Raw genomic sequence first — 17876 nt, 5'->3', positions numbered from 1 at the left:
AAATTGTCTGCATTGGAGATGAAATGGCACATCTTTCAATGTTGTTTTTCTTAGCGGCAGGGCTGAGACAGGAGATGAGAATGAAGTTGGCTCTTTCCTTCCTCCTGAGACTCCAAGGAGTTGGAATCATGTAGATTCCATGTAGAGTATTTCCTTTGAGGGCAAGTAAGCCAGATCCTACAAATGCATGTGGAAGATCCTAGCCCAGGAGCACTCATAGCTGGTATCTGGTTTTAAGCTTCATTTTCCTGACCTCGGTAAGTCTTACATATTTAAGTACACAGTCTGGCCCAATAGTCTGGAGAGTTAGAGGATGGACCTATGGGGGAGAGTACAGCAGGAGCACTATGGGACCAGCAGAAGATGGGACAAGGTGGCTGACTGAGGAGAAGTGGAATGATAAAACTGAAAGACAGAACCAGTTCACCAAGCACCTGAGAAGGGGTCCAGAGGTGTAATGTGTGAGGATCTCAGTCACTAGAGACACAAAAAGGGACAAATATTCTGTGAGGGAGTGAACTCTGAATGTCTCTTTTTCCTTGAGGTATCTGGATGTCTATTTTTTTCCTGAGAATCAAAATTTCCTGATGAAAATAAATGCTCCCTGCTTGCCTTGCTTGGGTGTCCTGAGCTTCTCCTATCTGAGATGCAGCCAGCCACCCCCTTCAGCCCTACAGCACTCTCCTGTCCACACTGGGCAGAAACGTGGTCGCTGGTCACTGCCTGTGTGGGCCCTTAAACAGTCTCTCTGGCTAGTCCTGTCTCACCATTTCAAACCCAGTATTATCTGTCCCACTCTGGTGTGAATTTGCCTTTCCCTGTTGAGCACAGAGCCCATCTATGTCCTTAGCTCACTACAGGGAGGATGACATCAACTTGGGATCAATTCCATCCTTTATAAGTCAAGAATTGACTTAAAAATGAAACATACTTGCAGAGCAGAATTCCTTTTCAACAAACTTCATTTTACTAGTTTTGACTCAGAGAACCGTAACTAGTTTCCACCCAGATCTTTCTACAGGACTCTCAACAGGACTCTTTCAGCTGATGAAAGTCCTGCCCTCAGAAAGCCTTCAGATGTCACTCTCCTTCATGAATCAGCTAAAGAGTGCCCTTAGCTGAAGAGAGCTGACTCCCCCAAGATCATGCCCCCTTCTTTAGGGCAGCCCATAACCAGTGATTGACTGATGGAGAGATATAAACATCTTGCCCCTACACAGGATATTTCTGAAGGGTGATCCTACTGCTAGAGCTCCCCATGGGGTTGACTGCGGCCTTTGTTGAGACTACATCACGGGGCAACTCCTCCCTCTGCCCAATCCTGCTTTCTCATCCTCCCTTCCACCAGTGTTGATCCCAAGAGCACTCCCTAATAAATATTATGCCCCGCAATCTCCATACTAGAGTCTGCTTCCTGGGAAACTCAAACTGTGACATCATGCAAGCTCCATTGCTCACATAATGCATATATTCTCTTTTCAGAATCCATGGACACTGGCAATCCTCACAAAAATCATGTACAATAGTTGTGTTAGCATCAGAAGCTTTGAAACCAGACCTTGGTTAGGTTCCAGCTCCTCTATTTATCAACTTATCTTGAAGTTTGTTTTATATTATAGTTAACTTTTCTGAAATCTGCCTACCATCTATTTAGTTCAGTATTTCCCATTCCCATTTTTTGCCATGAACCACAAAGAAAATAATGGGATGTGTATGGCACCCTGGGATAGGTAGATGGTAAAGGCAATTCACCTGGGGGATTAGGTCACAACATGTCCTGCTTAATGACCCTAAGAGGACTCTAAGCTTGGCATATCTGGACCCTGTAGAAAACTAACTAGAAAGTTCTGCCAGAGGCAAGCTGTTTCCTCCTTAGTACCTGATAAGAGGACAGTAGTGCCCCTTCCCCTGGGCACAGATGATTGGACTATTGACCAAAACAGAGCTAATCATATTTTCTCTCCAAGGAATATGAATGTGGATATAGAGACCCTTGTTAGTTGGCATAGGGCTCTTGAGCTGAGAGACCACATAAATGCAGGACTAATGTGGCAATGTGGCCATGTGCCTTGCAAGAAAGAGAAAGCTGGTCTGCAGAGAAATGATAAATCAAATGCTCCAAGAGAACCATACAATACATGACCCAAGACATGGAGAATTTCTCTTTCATTTTATGGAAAAATTTAAATCTACAGAAAAGTAGAGAAGATAATAAAATGAATCCTTAGGTATTCATGTCCCAGATCCAACAATGAGCCATTCATGACCAATCTTGTTCCCCTATAACTCCAAGGATTATTTCTCCCTCTCCTGAATTATTCTGAAACAAATCCCAGATATTCGTAGCATATCATCCTTAAATATTTCTGTATTTACCTCTTAAAATGATTAGTACTCTTGTAAAATATAAATAAATTACCATTTTCATACCTAAAACTCACACTAATTCCTTGAAATCATCAATTATCCAGCATTTTATATTTCCCCAAATGTCATATAAATGCTGTAATTATTTCAATTTGTTTATTTGAGTCAAAATCCAAATAAGACTATACATTACGATTAGTGTATTTTATTCTGCAGTTCCCTTTCCCCTCTCCCATTCCCCTCCTGTCCCCCCCAACTCCTTAATTTCCTCTTAATTTGCTACAGCAGCTTCCAGAACTCAGAGACACATTTTGCTTACTAGACCACTGGTTTATTATAAAAGGATATAATTCAAGAATAGTCAGATGGAAGAGATGCATAGGACAAGGTGTTGGTGAGGGTGCAGAGCTTCCATGCCCTCTCCACTCTCCCCTATGTTCACTGTTCACCAACCCGGAGGTTCTCTGAACCCTGACCTTTTTGGTCTTTTTAGAAGATTCACTACATAGGCACAATTGACTAAATCATTGACCATTAGTGGTTGTTTCGATCTCCAGTTCCTTTCCCTGCCCTGGAAACTAGGGATGGGGATGGAAGTGGTGGGACTGAAAGTTCCAACATTCTATTCAATGTTGGTCCCCCTGGCAAACAGCCTCCATTCTTATTTATGTTCCAAAAATCATCTCATTAACATAAACCCTGGTGTGGTTGAAAGGGGCTTGTAATGAATAATAAGACACCATTTCACCTTTATGGCTCTGAAGTGTTTCTCAGGAACTGAGGACAAGAGACCAGACATTGTAACAAATGTGCTCCCATTGCTCTTGTTCAGGAAATTCCAAGGGCTTTGGGAGCTGTGAACCAGGAATCTTTGACAAAGACCAAATATATGTGAGAAATATATTTTGGTCGTCTGAATGAACAAATATATACCTCTTAATCTGTTATAATATCACGTTACTACAATCTACTGATTACAGTTCTATAGTGTCTGTCCCTGTATTTCCTATAAACTGATGATTAGGTCTAGATATTTGAGAGGTTTTAGTAAGTTTTAGTGTGGTTATGAGCTCATGGCACCTGAGATCTTCTAATAGGACCCTAGTATCCTTAATGGCTTCCTTGCTTTATAGTAGGTCAAGATATTATAGGCTCAACATTTGCAGCTCCTTTCCAGATATGGAAATAATCATTTTCTCTAAGGAGTTCTTGTTTCCTTTAGTGGGGACTGGTATTTAGAAACCACAATCTGGGTGCCAAGGGTGCTAATGAGTTTATCATAGTTTCTAGGCCTTTCAGTGGAAAGAGGAAATATATGTAAATATAAAATATTTATACATATATAAAATTCATACCTACAATTTCTACAGAATTTTTACTTAACCTACTGATTAAGGTTATTTCTTCCCATGCACAATCTCATTGCAGGAAAGTATGGAGAGGGCTTAAAGTTGTTAGAGGCAGTTAGTTAGGTTCTGACAGGATGCCTGGAAGCTAGCAAAGAGGAAGTCACAGCTAACTAAAGTCGGGGTCTATCCTGGCAGCACTCCAAAACAAAAACACAGGAAACCAGATTAAACCAGACAGGCCCAAGATGGCTAAAAAAGTCTCCTCCCTAAGGGTGCCATGACAGAAAATCCCCGACCAACTAAGGAAGAAAAGGCACATAACCCACATTCCTGGAAGAGACCACCTGCTTTGAAGAAAATTTCCACCTTAGAGTAATGAATATTCCACCCCTTTGTTAACAACTGTCGATTAAAGATAGAAATCCAAACCCCAGTGGGTGCAGCACTCCCTTGAGCTCACCCGCTCTCACGTCCAGAGAGTGAGTAATAAGACTTAATAAACTCTCCTGTTTGTACTGCTCATCTCCTGTGTTGTGTGTGTCCTTGAATTCTTTCTCATGACAAGATTAAGAGCCCCCAGCAGCGTCTTTTGGATGGGCTGTGTCAAGGCCTTGGAGCCCGAGGTATCCCCAGTCCACCCGGCAACAAAGAGACACCAACGTAATAAGATGTTAAGAGCTAATGTGGGCACAGCTCCCGTAAAGAGCAGAAGTGAGTCAGGCTGTCACTGTGATATGTGTCCCGATTCCTGTGTACCTGGCAGTACTGGGGCCAATCATAACAGCCGAGGCAATGGTGTGAGCTCTCCCACTTGTTCCTGAGCTTTCCACAGGAGACCCAAGGCCATGAGTGGAATACTGAGGGGTGACAGGCTGTAGAAGAGTTGCAGGAGAAACCCAAGGTGGGGAGAGAGAGACAGAGACTCCAAACCAGACCCTCAAGGCATCTCGAAGCTCAGAGGTGACTTTCCAAAACAGGAGCAGTCACCCACCCCTGTTCACCATGGATGGCCTCCAACAAAGAAAGGTACCTGGTGCAGACAAGTAAGATGGCAGATTCTCTTTGAATAGGGCCAAAAGTCCTGAGTTCTGCAAGCTTGTTCTGCTCAAGATAGATGTTTCCAGTATTTAAGAGCCACTTAGAAAAGAGAGGTTTGTCACATATCTGAAAGGCTGGAGCCATAGCCAGAAGCTATGTATCTGGTTAATGGTCCCCTAGGTTTTAAAGCCATGCATCCTTACAGTTTACACCATCTGGTTATTTATTTATAAAATGCATAAATGTTCTACTGTACCAATATGTTATATACATTATAAAATGTTTAAAAAATAAAAATTTAAAAAGATGGGATAAAAGTAAAAATATAAAAAGATGAGCTACCATGGAGCAAAGAAGAAAACAAGGGTAGGTCACAAATTCATTTATTAATTTATTCAGCAACTCTTTATTGAGTGCCTACCACACACCAGGTCCAGTTTTTATACTTAGGATACATTTATAAACAATGTAGAAAAAAGTCCTTGCCTCTATGAAACTTGCATTCTAGCAGATGGAAACAGACAAGAAACAATGACTAATGCACATAAGAAAACAACAGGATGTTAGAAATTGCACAGAATCAGGACTGAGGCATACAGGAGGACTGAACCCATGCACCTAATTTTTCTCCCTCCTGAAACACACAAAAACTACAGCTTTTTTTGTTTTGTTTCATTTGTTTTTAAATGACAAACCACAAGGTTAAGAAGGGGGGCATCAGAGTGATAACATTTTGAAGGCTGGAAAGTGGATGGACTAGTGGTCGTTTCTAAGGCAGATCTGACAGAGCCAAGTCCTGAGCCACAAATGGGGAGAGTGCTGTGCTACAACCAGATCTCCAGCACTGAGCAGCCACTGTGCCAGGTCCTTCTAGGTCCAGGGGTGAAGGGGTGCTGCTAAAACAAGGAGGATTAGGCAAAAAATGTATAAGAAACAGAGTCCCCACAGCCCCTCCCTCAACCCATGACATTGGCCACCTGTCTCTTAGCCATCCCAACAAAAAGTTTATTCTCTGGAAAGGATAAAACAAATGAGCATGAGAAAGACTTCAAACAACAGGACATCACTTCTGCAATCAACTGGCTTTTTTCAAGCCCACAGCTGCTATGCCTGTGGAACTCTCATGGCAAGAGCTAGAACCAGATTCATTTATGAATCTCCCAATGCCTTATAAAGGCCTGGCCTATGGTAGGAGCTCACAATCTATATGGTGGGACACAGACAAGAAGGAAGGAACTTTCCAGGTCACTTGCCTCTTTCCAACCCCAACATCCTGAATTTGGAAATGCCAGGGATACTGAGCTATAAGGATTTGTCCTGTGCAGTGAGTTGCACACTCTCCTAGACCTATCATGGACTCTACTGAGAGTTCTCATTGACTTGGGGTTTATGTTAATTCTGGCAGGACCAGCATGACCCTTCCTCCTAATCTTTCCAATAGCTCAACAGGATGGGTATAAAGGGAGGGAGGGGGAATAAAGTATTTCTGGAAGGACTTCAAAATAATTGGATCTCGGGGACATAATCCCAGATGTCTAAATTTTCTAAACTTCGTCACTTCACTTTCAAAACTTTAAATCACTTCAGGGACTAGGATAATCCCAATAGCAGGGTGGAATTTAACTGGCTTCATACGCAATGCATGGTCCTCTGTGGATTTTACCCAAACATAGAACAAAGACCAGAAAACTCAGCTCTCATCCATTTTAGGGGCTAATTCCTCTGGCTGCTACTTTCAGATCACATTGGCTAATTTCAGCCTCTGGACTATTCCCAGACCTCAGACAAGTGGTTTTCTTCATTGCAAACTCTGTGGGCCCAGCCCAGTTCCTGGTTCCATTCCTTGTGACTATGTGGCATGGGGTGAACTGGAAGGAAAGAGAGAAGGACTTCTCAGTGGTAGGACAGAAAGTCCAAGAATGAGAAATTCATGAGATCATCTAGTCCCTGGATAGAATATTTCTAAATATAATCCATTCCAAAATGAGTATTAGGGAAACAGAGCCCAGAGAGGAAAAGGGACTTGATAATCCCCATACACTGAATGATTGGTGAAAATCAGTTCTTTTGGTAAGTGCTCCAAGGAGTTTGGAAGGTGAGTGAAGGAATGAATTACTGAATATCCCAAGGGTCTGTGGACAGTGAGAGAGAACTCTAAAAGAGGAGGGAAGTCATCTGCAAAATTACTTGGAGAGGGGAATGATCAGGAATTGAGAATGAAGATCAGTTATTTCCACCAGTCTTATGCCCCCAAAGAAAAAAATTCAGGGGCGCCTGGGTGGCTCAGTCATTAAGCGTCTGCCTTCGGCTCAGGTCATGATCCCAGGGTCCTGGGATCGAGCCCCACATCACGCTCCCTGCTCGATGGGCAGCCTGCTTCTCCTTCTCCACCACTTGTGCTTACACCCACACCCACCCCTCCCACACACACACACTCTCTCTCTCTCTCTCAAATAAATGAATAAAATCTTTAAAAAAAAGAAAAAGAAAAATATTCATACAAATGGAGTATAACAATTCTCACAAAATTGATTAAAATGAATCAGCCACGCATGATATAAGCTGAGGTAAATGTGTGATGTTAATCTTAAATGTGATTAGGAAAAGTAAACCTAATTTTGTGAAATGTCAAACACCTCTATGGGTGGCCAAATATCACAAAGTAGATTTTTACCAATTTCTCTGCATTTAATTAGAGCAATGTAAAGAGCCCCCCAGATTGCCAGGGCTGTTCTCCAGCTGCTTAGCAAAGAAAGTATCCTCAATGGATATCTGACCACTTTAGGTATCAGAGAATCGTGAAGTTGACTTTCTGAGTTCCTGCAGGTGACAGGGAAAATATACCATGGACAGGTCCAATTGGACTTCTCCTGTGGTGGGGTTCATCCTCCTGGGGCTCTCAGCCCACCCAAAGCCGGAGAAAATGTTCTTTGTGCTCATCCTCCTGATGTACCTCGTTATCCTGCTGGGCAATGGGGTCCTCATCCTGGTGACCATCCTTGACTCCCGCCTGCACACGCCCATGTACTTCTTCCTGGGAAATCTCTCCTTCCTGGACATCTGCTACACAACCTCCTCAGTCCCCCTCATTCTCGACAGCTTCCTAACCCCAAGGAAAACCATACCTTTCTCCGCCTGTGCCGTGCAGATGTTTCTCTCCTTTGCCATGGGAGCCACAGAGTGTGTGCTTCTGGGCATGATGGCATTTGATCGCTATGTGGCCATCTGTAACCCCCTTAGGTACCCTATGGTCATGAGCAAGGCTGCCTATGTGCCCATGGCATCAGCTCCTGGGCAGCTGGAAGCATGACTGCCATGGTGCAAACATCCTTAGCAATGCGACTGCCCTTCTGTGGGGACAATGTCATCAACCACTTCACCTGTGAGATCCTGGCTGTCCTGAAGCTGGCCTGTGCTGACATCTCCATCAATGTGATCAGTATGGGGGTGGCCAATGTCATCTTCCTGGGCATTCCAGTTCTGTTCATTTTTGTCTCCTATGTGTTTATCATTGCTACCATCCTGAAGATCCCCTCTGCCGAGGGGAGGAAAAGGCCTTCTCCACTTGTTCTGCCCACTTCATAGTCGTGGTCATCTTCTATGGAACAATCCTCTTCATGTATGGGAAGCCGAAATCCAAGGACCCCCTGGGGGCAGACAAGCAGGATGTTTCAGACAAGCTCACCTCCCTCTTCTATGGGGTGGTGACCCCCATGCTCAACCCCATCATCTACAGCCTCAGGAACAAGGACGTGAAGGCTGCTGTGAAGAACCTGGTATTTCACAAACACTTTGCCCAGTGATGGTGAAGGGGTCCTGACAGATCTCTATTCCCTAGTTTCTCTCACCTGAGGGTCTCAGACGATAAGATAAGGGGCCAATTTCCTCAAAGGTGCATAGGCAAATCTGATTACACAGAAGACTTTAGGTGAATAGGAAGCCTTAAATGGGATGTTTCTGCCCCATTCTATAAGCACTTCTACAAAAGTGTATACCATTGGTCAAGCCTTATAGTTGCCCATCTTTGGGATGCCTACTGAACTAATTGATGTCCAAGAAAAATTACTCTTCAAGTTTTATTTTTAACTTACAAAAAGCTCTAGTCTATAGATCTGTAATTCAGTTGCTCCTTGGCCTCTTTCTTTGAACATATTTGGATGGGTCCTTGATTCATGTTACCTTTCAACATGCCCTACTCCATATTAAATAATAGTAATATTTTATCTTTATGCTCATTGTTTCTTTCTCCTTATTTTCACATTCATTCCTAAAACTGTTTCTTTTTTTTTTTTTTTTTTTAAAGATGGTAGGAAGGCCAACATTTAAAGATTTTATTTATTTATTTGAGAGAGAGAGAATGAGAGACAGAGAGCACGAGAGGGAAGAGGGCAGAGGGAGAAGCAGACCCCCTGCTGAGCAGGGAGCCCGATGTGGGACTCGATCCCGGGACTCCAGGATCATGACCTGAGCCGAAGGCAGTCGCTTAACCAACTGAGCCACCCAGGCGCCCCCTAAAACTGTTTCTTGAATTGTTCTCTTCCTAAGTCTCCATAATTAACCTCATTTCCTGTCCTCAATCATGGTCCCCACCAGAAAATCATTCGCAGCTTTGGAGCAGAGAGGAGAGTGAGTAGGTTGTGGCAAAACTAATGCAAGGATCAAAGACTCAGGCCTTTTTTCTTTCCCCTTTTTGAAGATGTTATTCACCCCTGGCTCTGTCCCTGGATAGCTGAGGCTTCCCATAGGTCATCAGAGTGATGTGGAAACTGAGATGTATTTAGGAGAATCAAATGAATTTTGGAACACTACATCAAAAACTAATGATGTAATGTATGGTGATTAACATAACATAAAAAAAAAAAAAAGAGGGGCACCTGGGTAGCTCAGTCGTTGAGCGTCTGCCTTCGGCTCGGGTCATGATCCCGAGCCCCGCATCGGGCTCCCTGCTCAGCCGGAAGCCTGCTTCTCCCTCTCCCACTCCCCCTGCTTGTGTGCCCTCTCTCGCTGTGTCTCTCTGTCAAATAAATAAATCTTAAAAAAAAAAAAAAGAATCAAATGAATTTTTTAACTTCCTGACCTGGCTTGACCAAGCATGCCTCCAAGTGGTGACCATCAGTTGCTTTTTTACCTAAGAATACCCAACCCTACATGGCAGTCAGAGGGAGAAGAAGGTGATGTTCACCAGCAGACATCTAAGAATCACCCCCATGACTGGTGAGGAATTCCAAGCTCCCAATAGTTAGTAATCTAGAAGTCCAGTTAAAAGAATGAGTGGAATAGAAAGCCTCTGAGAGCTGACATGAACTTTTAACCCAACAGGGAGGAAATAAACTAACCCTCCAAACAAACAGGCTTTCCTGAAAAAGAGTTATTGCAGGAAGATTATGAGACAGTAAAGAAAAGCGTCAGTGGTATTCTCTGTGGAATTCTGGAGGCTATTGAATCAATAAAGCAAAAGCAGTCTATCAAAGAGAAGCTAGGGGAAAAGGTAACTGGGAGATAAAAACTTGTCTTAGGGGAAAAAAATCAACATTATTGATCAAATAAAATCCAGTAGAAAGTATTTAAAAGTAGATAAAACAATGCTTAAAAATGAATTTTTAAATTAAAAAGAACTTAAGTTTCTCTCCTAGGCTTAGAGGGGAAAAAGAGAGAGAGAGAGAATTCGGTTATTTGAGAACAGGTGAGAGACATAAAAGGTAGACCAGGGGGATCCATTATGTAATTCAGGAGGAGAAAACAGAACAGATGAAAGACAAATAATAAAGGAGGAGAAAAACATTTCACTGAACGGAAATTCTGCATATTTTCTTCATAAATGTTTATCAGTCACCAGGTAAGAATTGTAGCAAAAGACATACCTATGTACAGTCGATCCAAGGATAAGTTGTAATTCTCATACATGCCAAAGTAATTCTAAAGACATTTCCACAGCCTAAAAGCATATTTCCCAACAAGGCACAAGAATCTGGCTGCCATTGGCCTGCTGCTCTGCCTCCCTAAATGTAGATGCCAGCAGAACAAGGTTGACAGAGTTCTGAGGGAAAGGGGCTGCAAGTCCAAATTCTACACACCCTGACCATTGCACTAATATGAGAGTTGAAAACCCATTGTTGGCATGTGTAAACACAGACAGCACATACCCCTATAATCCCTTTCTCAAAAAGAAATTTTATTTATAAAGTTCTCCAAACAAATAGTTAAAAATAAATAATGGAAGGACTGGGACAGATATGGTATGTAAGACACAGTGGAGAATGGTCAGATGTCCAAAGACGGATAAAGTCTAATGAATGCTTGATATCAAATGTGCAAAGACAAATATATGAAGGAATTATTAGGAAATGCATCGAGGTAAACAGTGACAACAAAGCAAGGGTGTAACTCCAGTTACAATTCTAGATGACTTTATTAAGCTGAGACATTTAGAAAAAGAAGTATAGTTACATCCCATTGAAGGTCTCAACTTACCAAGGATGTGGCAGGAAAGGGAATCTTATGAATATAATACATGAGTATAATGCATCCTCTTAGTTGGGAAGGAAGGTCCTAGCCCAGGGCTTGGAGGCAAACATGAAGGCTCCCTGATCTAAAGGTCTCAGAAGCAAAGAAAACAAGCCTTCAACTCAGTCCACACTTTTGGAGGTAACCAAAGAGTCTAGAACAGACCACTGACAAATGGGGGCTTCCAGAGCTCTGCTTATGTGCTGATTACCTTCCACCTCATTACAACTAGTGACCATTTATCTCAGGTTAGGATGATCCCTAACATCTTCCAGAGATTACAGTCTCCAATGAAAGTTTTTACTAACATGACCAAATCAAACATCCCAGATGGTCACAGACAACAGGTCAAGAATGTAATCACCCTAATAGGTTAAATCAGAGCATTTCAGATGCTGGACTGTGGGGAAGGACCAGGTGTGAAGCAGGAGCTGACTGCCTCTTCCAGCAGATAACCTTCCTGGACCCCAGTCAGCTGCTACCAGGAAGGGATGTAGGAGTGGGGGAGGCGATGCAGAGCAGCTGTCCCAGCTGCAGGTTCCATGTTTACCTCTGGTGCTTGCAGAGTTGAGCTGACTGTTCCCTGTAGATTCTTTCTACATACTAATGATATCAAGATAAGTATTATGAGGGCCAAACAAAATTTGTTCCATAGCCAGATTTGGCTAGAGGTTGCCAATTTGCAACGTCTGCTATAAGCACTCAAAAGTCACAGCTGGACTCCCTAAGAACGCCATCACAGCAGTCAGCTACATCCTACACAGTACACCCATTGTTATCTTTGGGCGGGTGGGGGGACTGCTCCCTCTCACTCTTCTGTCATTCCATGCAGCTACCAATCATAGTACACCAACTCTTGGCACAGCAATCAGCCTAATGGAAGGCATATAATCTAAGCCAAACTAACCAGGACATTTGCGATTGGAGCAAGCAGAGAAAAGGTCCCAGATCACCACCAACTTATTAGCTTCAAACGGCACACACTTATAATCTTGCAGTTTCTGTAAGTCAGGAGTTCGACCAAGTCCTCCACAAGGCTGCGGGCTAGGTGTTGGCCAGGGCTCGTTCTCATCTGAGACTCTAATAGAAAAACCTGAATCAGGCTGCTGACAACTCTCTTCCCTCCCATGTGAGGAAGTCTGTGCACCAGAGTGTAAAATGAGGACAGAAAAAGACAAATAGAGATAAGAAACAGATGGAGGGACCCAAGGTCCTAATGACATGTTGAGTCCCTAAATCCAGCTGGGCCTGGGACTGAATCCACCCTTGAACTTCTCAGCTGCATGAACATTACAGTTCATTGTGGGATTAAGCTGGTTGGAGTAAGTTCTCTATCTAGCAGCCTAGGGAATCCTGAAAATGACAAAGCCAAAGTAAAAGCATCTTTATCTGGTCTCCCTCTCTTGCTGACCACTGCATTCTCTACCTGCAATTCTACATTTATCTTACATGGTAGATCATTCTCAGTTGAGATACAAGAAACTGCAAACCAGTCTTGGTCAAATGCCAGGCTCTTTTTCAAATTAAAGAAAAGCAATAAACTCCTTTCAGGCCTACACTGTCCATGAACACTGATGCAAAATCCTAAACCTAATGTGGCATCAGAGGAGGCTGAACAGAGAGGTGGAACTTTTATCTCCACCAGACAGTAACAAATCCCCACTCCAGGTGTCAGTGGAGACCATGTGGGAAGCCTGCACTTTCACCCCCTCCCTTGTGTAATGAGGGGCCCCTTCTCCTTCCCACTTGGGTGGTATCAGAGAGGGTCTAGAGGAGAGTCAGGACTTGTGCCTGTGACAGTGAGGCCGCTCTTCCCATGATGTCAGCGGAGGACATGGCAGTAGTAAAAATGTACCCCTGCCCTTGCCAGCCAGGAGGGAATCAGCAGAGCCCTAGTGGGGAGCTGAAACTCCTGCTCTCTAGCAGCAACGAGGCTCTCCTCCATTCAGGAATGACAGGCTGGTTCAATAGCCAAAGATCAGTCAATGCAATCTATCATATTAACAGGCTAAATAAGAAAAACCACATGATTATATCAAGTGAAGCAGGAAAAACATTTGAAAAAACAACACCCATTCATGATAAAACAAAACAAAACAAAACAAAAACCTTTCAGCATTGAACTGGAGGTCTCAGCCAGTGCAGAAGGGAAGGACGACAAAAGTTGTCATTATTTACCGGTGTTATTATTGCCTACTGTATCCAGAATCTAAACTAACTTAGCGGTATAAATATTTAAAAGAGTGTTCCTCAACACTAGATCACTGTACAAAAAAATGTATTGCATTTCTATACTGCAGCAACAGGTTATGAAATATTTTAAAACATACCAAGAAATATAAACATATTTATATATTTTTAAAATAATCATGCATATTTATCTATTTAAATATAAAATTTTAATACATTCATATTAAAATATAAATATCATCATACAGGGGTAAATCTGGCAAAAGATCTCCATGACCTTCATGCATAAAATTTTTAATTATAACATGTTTTGAATGATAGTAAAATAGAGAAATATTTCCTATTCATGGGTCAGAAAATTTGTTATGGAAATATTAGTTCTCCACTAATTGACCTATAGATTCAAAGTAATAAATTTTTATTTTTTTTAAAGATTTTATTTATTTATTTGACAGAGAGAGAGACAGCGAGAGAGGGAACACAAGCAGGGAGAGTGGGAGAGGGAAAAGCAGGCTTCCCGCAGAGCAGGGAGCCCAATGCGGGGCTCGATCCCAGGACCCTGAGATCATGACCTGAGCCAAAGGCAGATGCTTAACAACTGAGCCACGCAGGCACCCCAAAGTAATATCAATTTTTAAATCCCCCAAATAATTATTGTACAATTTAAGAAGTTGGTTCCATAAGTATAGAGAAGAACAAAGGACTAAAAACACATTTGAAGATGTACTGGATGGGGATAAAAGGGCTTACCCTACAAGATTTCAAAGTATACTATAAAGCAATAATGATTGGAGCAGTGTAGCATCAACACATGAACAGACATATAAACGAATGGAAAAGAATAGAGATCCCAGAAATGGACCCATTCATGTTTGGAGATTTGATATATAACACATTTGATGTATTACAGATCACTGGAGAAAGGATGGGTCATAAATGCAAGCAGGACAATTGGAAAAATGTGTACCAAGGAGAAATGTATAAAATATTTATAGTGGCACTCAACTAGGAGGCAACCCAATTATCCATCAAAGTAGAATATATAAATAAGCTGTGTTACATCCATATAATGGAATTTAGCAATACAAATGAATGAATTTAGCTATACTCATAAACATGAATAAAGTTCATAAATATAATATTGTCTGAAGAAACAAATTAAAAAGAATATCTGAGGGTTCGATTTATATTGAGTTTAAAATTTTTCTTTATTTGAGAGAGAGAGAGAGAGCACGAGCAGTGGTAGGGGCAGAGAGAAAGAGTGAGAGAGAGGGAGAAGCAGATTCCCTGCCAAGCAAGGAGCCCAACAAGGCACTGGATCCCAAGACGCTGGTATCACCCCAGGAGCCTAAGGCATACAGACAACTGACTGAGCCACCCAGGCACCATGTATATTGAATTTAGAAAGGTGAAATCCCAAACTATAGTGTTTAAGAATAGTCATAAAATTCAGGAAAACAACTAAAATCAGGAACGTGGTTATCTCTGGGAGGAGAGGGAGAATATGGACAGGAAAGGAATACCCAGGGAGCTTCCAAGGTACTGGTAGTGTTCTACCCCTTAAATTAGGAGATTATTACATTATTATTCTTTAAATTAAAAATATGTGTTTAATGTACTTTCATATGCATTTACATATGTGTGCTATTTTTCACATTTTAAATTATTTTAAATTCCTAAAGTATTAAATACTACAACATGATATCCCTTCTCATCTTTCAGATTGGCAAAGACCAAAACGAGTTCTTGAGAGACTAAAATAGTATGTTAGCAGAGTGTAGAAAACACATATGCTTCCTACTATCTTCTTTTTTTTTTTTTTTTTTTAACATATAATGTATTATTTGTTTCAGATAGTAGGAAGGGAACATTAAGGGGGGGAAATTGAAGGGGGAGAGGAACCATGAGAGACTATGGACTCTGAGAAACAAACTGAGGGTTCTAGAGGGGAGGGGGGTGGGGGAATGGGTTAGCCTGGTGATGGGTATTAAAGAGGGCACGGACTGAATGGAGCACTGAGTGTTATATGCAAACAATGAATCATGGAGCACTACATCAAAAACTAATAATGTAATGTATGGTGATTAACATAACATAATTAAAAAAAGATTAAAAAAAGAAAGAAAACACATATGCTTATACACTGATGATAGGAATGTGTAAATTTGGCAATACCTCTCAAAATTACAAATGTACGTAACAGGTATATTTTTACAACATGCAAAATTATGAATATGCAAGGATATTTATTGTACCATTGATTGTAACAGAATAAGATTGGAAAAGACCAGAAGATCTAAATGTCCATTAATATTAGACTGGTTAATTAAATGATGGCACATCCTTACAATGGAATAAATGCAGCCATTTCAAAGAATGAGGCAATATTACGCATTTTTTCCAGATACATTCAAAGTATATTGTTCAGTGAGAAAATCAAGGTAGTAAAGCAGTGCCTTGTTGTGCAAAATTTGTCACTGTCTTAATATCTTGCTTTTCTCACTGAACAATATCCATAGAATATCTCTGGGAAAAAAAAACATAAGGACATTGCTAACATTGGTTGCCTCAAGGGTACTTTATGAGGTAACAACATAAAGGCTTAATTTTTATTCTATATTCTTCTATACCTTTTAAATTTTGTTTCAGGTACAAGTAACACCTACTAATGGGATGACAATCATGATGATGAGGACGAGAAATAGGATGAAATCAATGATGATAAAGAGAATCAGATGTATTGAGACTGAAATTCCAGCCCTGCCATTCACAAAAGGTGTGGTTTTGGTAAACTGTTTAACCTTTTAAAGTCTGTTCCCCGGAATAAGAAACTAGGGAGATAATATCACATTTCAAGCTATACTACAAAGCTATAGTAGTCAAAACAGTTTGATGCAGACACAAAAATAGACACACAGATCAATGGAACAGGATAAAAAAAACAGAAATGAATTGAAGCTTATCTCATCAATTAATCTACAACAAAAGAAGTAATAATTCACAATGGGGAAAGTATGATCTCTTCAATAAATGGTGTTGAGAAAACTGGAGAGCTTCATGCAAAAGAATGAAACTGGACTACTTTCTTATATCATACAAAATGTGAAATAAAAATGGATTAAAAACCTAACAGCAAGACCTGATCATAAAACTCCTAAAAGAAAACATAGGCTACAATATCTTGCACATTGGCCTCAATAACATTTTTCAGGATATGTTGCCTCAGACAAGCAAAACAAAGGCAACAAAAACTCTTGGACTTCATTGAACTAAAAAGCTTTTGCACAGTGAAGGAAACCATCAGCTAAATGAAAAGGCAACCTACTGAATGGGAGAAGATATTTGCAAACAATATATTTGATAGTATATTTGGATACTATCCAAAATATATTAAGAATGCATAACTCAACACCAAGGAAACAAATAATTTAACTAAAAATGGGCAGAGGACCTGAATAGACATTTCTCCAAAGATGACCTGCAGATGGCTAACAGAAACACGAAACGATGCTCAACATCACTATTCATCAGGGAAAGGCAAATTAAACCCACAATGAGATACCACTTCACACTAGTCAGAATGCTGAGAAGGAAAATGACAAGAAATAACGTGTGCTCATGAGGAAGTGGAGAAAATATTAAAATGAGTGCTTGTGAAGTGTTTGTCACAGTGACCGGCACATGGGAGCGCCTCACTGAATGTAGCCAATTCTGCTGCTGCTGTTATTAGACATTTGGCCTGCCTCCCCATTCTGGATGTCTAGGACTCAGCATGGGGACAACGTAGTCTGGACCTGAATCGAGCACCGGCTTCTCTGGGACCCCAGGGAAAGCTCAGGAGGAAGCCAGCATCTGCTATACACTCTTCTCCATCTCCAGTTGACCGTGTCCCAGCCGTTACCTCTAATTGGGACAGGGAGATGGTCCCTGGAGGCCCCAGGTATGCCTAGGGCCTGTACCCTGTGCACATTTGACATTCCAAACTTTAAATTGCTTCTGGGACTAACAGGGTCCCTGTAGGAGTTCACAGCTGCTGCTTGAGGACTCCTTTCCCTGCTGGGGAAAATGTACCCTTGGGATTCTGGGCCTCAGACCAGGATGACAGGTCCTCTCCATGAAGACTCTGTAGCTCAGACACCCAGTCAGCTTGCACGTCTAGGAGGAAGGATGTGAGAGAGACCCCATCCGAGGCTAAGGTTCCCACAGGGATGTATGGGGAAGAAGAAGAAAGAGGGTCTCAGAGGTAAAGGGAGTCCAGCAGGGGAGTGTCCGGGGTCTTTCTCTGGCATCCAGGGTCTGGCCCAGGGCACAGTGAGGAGCTGAGAATTGTGTCTGGCATCAGGAGACTGGGAGAAGTGGCTGCAAGCAGGATGCAGGTGGGGAGCGCTGGGCTGTGGTGGGGACAGGGGTGGTGGCCATGACTTTTGC

General features: G+C 41.8%; 1 pseudogene; it reads left to right on the top strand.

Moving 5' to 3' along the window:
• The first annotated feature begins 7599 nt into the window (after positions 1–7599).
• On the top strand, positions 7600–8557 carry LOC118528700 (olfactory receptor 13C7-like; annotated as a pseudogene).
• The last annotated feature ends 9319 nt before the right edge of the window (positions 8558–17876 follow it).

Source organism: Halichoerus grypus, chromosome 14, assembly GCF_964656455.1.
Source record: "Halichoerus grypus chromosome 14, mHalGry1.hap1.1, whole genome shotgun sequence".
Classification (NCBI taxonomy): Eukaryota; Metazoa; Chordata; class Mammalia; order Carnivora; family Phocidae; genus Halichoerus; species Halichoerus grypus.
Note: the sequence above shows the minus strand (reverse complement) of the source record. Positions and strands in the feature narration are given on the sequence as shown.